Here is a 5217-nt window from a genome sequence, read left to right as displayed (position 1 = left end):
AATGAGGGTCTCGAAGTGAAAGTGGCGCAGTAAATGTGAGGGCGCCAGATGGATAGTGATGCAGTAAGTTTGAGGGGTTCACGCTGATATTAAGGCGGGAAGTGTGAGGGGTCAGGTCTATAGTGATGCAGTAAGTGTCGGCTGGTCAGGCTGGTGGTGATGCATTCAAAGACCAAATATCCAAGGCTCACTGTAGTGCTGAACAGCGAAACTTCTCAAGGCGAAGACAAAAATCAATAGTTCTCATCCTGGTCATAAATCACAATGCTTCATTTTAAAATTGTCCTCTCCTGCTTCTAGATTCACCAATGAGGGAACAAAATTTAATTGCACCATCCTGTTTATCACTTCAAATATTTTGCAACTCTCAATAAGATTACTTTTCTTGTTTTGAAACTGTTAAAAAAAAGGCGGGATTTGCCCAATTTCCAATCAGAGGACTAACGTTCATCCATGATATCAAGGCTAATCACCAATCGTGGTATTCCTCATATGGCATTAGTATCTTTCCTAAATTGAGGATTATAATTCCTCATACTGTAGTCCAAGTGCGGTCGAACTGAGCCACCATACATTGGAAATAATCCTTCGTTCTCGTACCCTGAAATCCTTCTGCAGCTTTCACAACAGACTTCTACAACTGCTACTAGACTTCAATGACTTATTGAAAACTTCCACAAGATGCATTTCTAAAAATCTGTACATCAGACTTTCTACTTCAAACCTTCGACAAATAATCTCCACACATGTCCCTCCTGACAAGTATGATGAAGTCAAAACGTTGCTATTTATTAAATCATGAGGGACATGGATAGGTTGACTCGTCAAGGTGTTTTCCGGCTGGTGAGGAAGTCAAAATTTAGAAAACATCGGTTTAAAATTAGTGGGTAAGGATTTAAAAGGGACGTCAGGGGCAACTTTTTCAGACGTGTCCAGAATGAGCTGCCAGAGAAATTGGTGGAGACTGGTACATCTGTAACGTTGAATGGCATCTGGATGGATATATGAGGAACAAGGTTTAGAGGGATATGGGCCAAATGTTGGCAAATGGGACCTATTAATTTAGGATATCTGTCCACCATGGTCAAGTTGAAAGAAGGGCCACTTTCTGTGTTGTATTGTTCAAGAACTTGATGACTCTCGAACAACCGCAAAAATTTGCAAATAATTCCGTCAAGACGATTTCAAGTTCCAAATCTTCGGTTAATCTTCCTCTCTTGTGCTCACAAGTTCATTACCTGATGCCAGAACTTACGGATGAGTTGCTGGATCCATTCCTGTAAATTAGTTCTGCATTCTTTCTAATTCCGATTTTTTGTTTACGAATGTAGCTAGTGTTTATGGACTTAGCATCAATATTTCTAATACCATATTTCGATGAATATTAAAACAGAACAGCATATCGACTTTGGCACCAGATGATGAGCAATTGAGTCAAAATCGATCGTAAGCAGTGAGACAATGATCCTCTCTTCATGTGGTGTACATCCGTGACTCTATAATTCGACGAAAAATCGTTCCCACAACTTCAGCTGTGGCAGAATCTAGTTTGCGGTGAAAGCCTGTCAATCTGCTAAGGTAACGTTCGTCTGAGTCTCTGCAAAGGATTGGGCGAAATCTTTGGGTCTTGCCAATTTGTTCTTCCAACAAATTAGATAATTCATGAATTCAGTTGTTTTACTATGAAAACTGGGTACTTCTCCGTAGCTGTGATGGCCGAGAGGTGAAGGCGTTGGATTTGAAATCCACTGGGGTCTCCCTGCGCAGGTTCGAATCCTGTTCACAGCGTCGAATCTTTTAAAAGTCATTAATTCCTTTGCAGGATTTGGATTTCGTGGAGCGAGAGCTTTGCATTCAATCGAAAGTAAATTTTTAACTGTGAAGAATCCGAAGTCATTTCAAGACTGACCCAGTCATCTAATTGAATAAATTATATGTCGAGAAACAAAAAGTCACCAACTTCCAACACGAATCAGTTTCAACACATTTGTCGAACTATCGTGAAATTTGGATGTTCGGAGGTGGAATTCAGCAAAACAAGAAGCAATGCAATACACTTACCTGCAGGTGTGAATTTTTTTTTTAAGATCAGTTGAAAGTCAAGCTGAGAAAGTTCAACATAATTTACAGCTGACTCTCAAGGCCAATAATCTATTATATCAGCAGTCAATGAATTAGAAAAAAGCAACTCCATGTGTGGAAAGGAACTCGACTGATCCAGGTTCCTGGCTTGCGATGTGAAAAGGCAAGGCGATATCAGCGATGTAGAATTTTCTGGAACTATTAAAAATTGAATGTTAACGGTCTACTGCTGTCCACATTCGTAAGAAACTGTGCATTAAGAACTGAAATTGAAAATTAACGATGAAAATCAGACTTAGCCCTCTGCTTGTGATGTAGCATTGTTCAGAACAATAGGTTGTTGTGAGGCTAAAATTGACCAAAATAATCGATGGGGATCTTATCCACGGCCTTCGTTGGAGCAGTTGGTGTGTAGAGCTCAGCTTGAAGAACCAAAAGCCAATTATTCATCCTGGCTGTCTGAATTGTTTCGTTAAACATACTCCCAGTTTAATGAAAACACCTTTGCTATCAGAGCGAGATGTTTTCATGTCAGCATGTTACGGTATGAGAAGACATCCACGGAGTAGATGTGACTTAAATTTTGATTCTAACGTCAGAGATGTTGACACATTTCTGCACCAAAACAGCACTACCATTGGTATCAAATCAAACTGAACAAAGGACTAGTCACTTAGACATTTCCTGTCTGCAGACTCTGCCAATGGACTGTTCAGGCCCGATGTAGGAATAGGGCGTGGTGACATCTGTTCGCAAGTGGATCACTTCATTCTTGCTCACGATCCATAAACCGTAATTCATTTTGAATTTCTTAGCCACTGCATGATAAGTGGTACATAATGCACAGGTTTGCTTCTCGAAAGAAAGACCGAAATCTTATTCAATGCAGAGGCAAATTCAAGTTGTCCCTAGTCGACCAGAAGATAGATATCGCGAAACAAAGTGAATACAGAAAACAATCAATGTTTTCTGGGAGTCAAAAAGATGTACTGGAAGAACGGAAACATATATTTGGAACTAAAGTCACGTATCACTTCCACAGACTAAACGTTCTTGAACCATTATCTTAATTTGACCTTCATGTCCACCATTGCTGCAAAAATTATCTTAACAACTCAGAACATTGTGTTCTTTGATATTCTCTCCTTCATGTTTCTCTTGATTTTGAAACTAAAACCGAGCAATAGTAATGCATCCTATTCACTTGCAAAGATCAAAAGAAGATCAATATATAAGAGAACAGAAATAAAGCTACGTCTGTCTTTCGAGAGAAAACACAGTTACCATTTCGACTCCAAAAAGTCTTCTTCAGAAGTCTGCGCAATGAACTCGAAATAGTAGACCGAAAATTAAAAAAAAGAAGCCAAAATGCCGCGAATACACCACCCGCAAGTGCATCAAGTCCTACTCGAATATGCCGGATTACTCCCATCAACATCAGTGGAGAACGGAACAAAGCTCATTCTGCAGTTGTCAACCTATTATGACGTAGTTTGTAAAGTCAGAAATATGATTAGGTAAAAAGCGGGATGAAAGCGGGATATAGGAAGTCTGAAAAAAGCAAGTGCGTGCTTTGCTTTGAAGAAGGTTGGCAGTGATGAAAATGGAAATTTACTACAGTGAGGGGGGCTTAATTAATACTCAGAATCGTTGCAACACACAGGGACGCAATTCTTTTTGCTAGGTTTCTGTTCTGCCATTTTATAATCACGACTGCTGTCGGTTTTGGTTTCCATTCCAGGCTTAGGTGACAGCCTGATGGAAGTGTCCACATTCGCCCAATTTCTGTGTGGTTGCTCTGGTTTGCTGCCACATTCTAAACATTTGCAGGTTATTTGGAATCGCCATTGAATGCACACGGTTACAGAGACAGTGATGTCTCTGTAATAGGAGTGTCTGGATAGGACGTACTTCAGAGGATTTTTGTGAACTTAAATAGACAGAGTGGGGTTAGTCTGCTGTTTCCTGGGTGAGCTACATGGACAGAGAGGGGTCAGGGTCTTCTTCCCTGAGGGATATACGTTGACAGAGTTGGGTTAGTTGCTCTTACCTGTGTCAGTCACGCAGATACAGTAGGGTCAGCCTGCCATTCCCTGGGCGAATTTCTTTCACAGAGTGGTGACAGATGAAAATATCTGTTGGTTGCCAATGCAAGAGGATACTGTCTTTTTCTGTGCCTTTTCAGTGGGGAATGCTCAGCATTGAAATATCTGTTTTTGCACAAGCAGAGTTTGATTGCCATTCATACTGAGCAACGCTAATAAAGAAAACGCGTTTTCGAATTCCTGTGATCAGGTGGTTCAGGAATTGCATATATGGACGAGAAATCTGGCTTTTAACGTGGCGCCGTGGCTTAGCTGGTGAAAGCACCTCCCATCACACGGGTGCCTGCTCATTGTATTGAAAGCACGTTATTTCTCGCAAGTATTGTGTTGCTGATTGAGAAACTCAGTGTCCTGTTTGAATTTCGGTAAGTTCTGATTTCGCGTTCCTGCTCCATTTTCCTGGTTTAAATCCAGTAGTGTATGTTGCTCTTTTTAACTACTATTTTAACCTGGAGATTCTTCCCGCAGTTCCACAAGCACTTCTGCTTCTCATCCTCTTATTCTCATTCCTTCATTCCCAGTTTGGTGGAAATTAAGTGGTGAGGCAGGAGATACTGCAGAATTCCCGGGAAATGTTGTGGTAATGGCACTGACACAACGACATGATCACCCTCATTCTTGCTGTCACCATTTATTCGTTGTACACCAACAGCAAATGCATCCTTGTTCTTCTTCAGCTATCGTGTAATTACTTTCTTTTTTCTCTTGGATAAGGAATTCAACTTTAACTTCGAAAGGGTCTTTAAATTTTGAGGAAGAAATGTCTCCTTGCCTCAGGTCGAAGTGACAGATGCATGATCCAGAGAATGTGAGACTACTTCGACCGATTCTCAGCAGTTCGAATCTCAAACTGTCTCTGAATGTCTAGGCTTTTCAAAGAACAGAAATGAGAAATGAGGGATATGGGTAACTAGAGTGTCAGAGAATGTGAAAAATGCCCAGTAGGATACAGAGAGAAATATAGAAAAAGAGAGACACATATTGAGGTAGACACTGAAAGAAACAATTCTCCATTCGAAGTGACTGCTAA

The 5217-nt window shown here is 40.6% G+C and overlaps 1 non-coding gene across 1 annotated transcript; it reads left to right on the top strand.

Annotated features, from left to right (window-relative positions):
• The first annotated feature begins 1706 nt into the window (after positions 1 to 1706).
• trnas-uga (transfer RNA serine (anticodon UGA)) lies at positions 1707 to 1788 on the top strand. The gene has a single exon. It is a non-coding gene; the product is annotated as a tRNA-Ser (tRNA).
• Positions 1789 to 5217: the final 3429 nt, after the last annotated feature.

Source organism: Chiloscyllium plagiosum, unplaced genomic scaffold (genome assembly GCF_037043375.1).
Source record: "Chiloscyllium plagiosum isolate Xiang-an unplaced genomic scaffold, Cpla_swu_hap1 HiC_scaffold_45, whole genome shotgun sequence".
Lineage (NCBI taxonomy): Eukaryota > Metazoa > Chordata > Chondrichthyes > Orectolobiformes > Hemiscylliidae > Chiloscyllium > Chiloscyllium plagiosum.
Note: the sequence above shows the minus strand (reverse complement) of the source record. Positions and strands in the feature narration are given on the sequence as shown.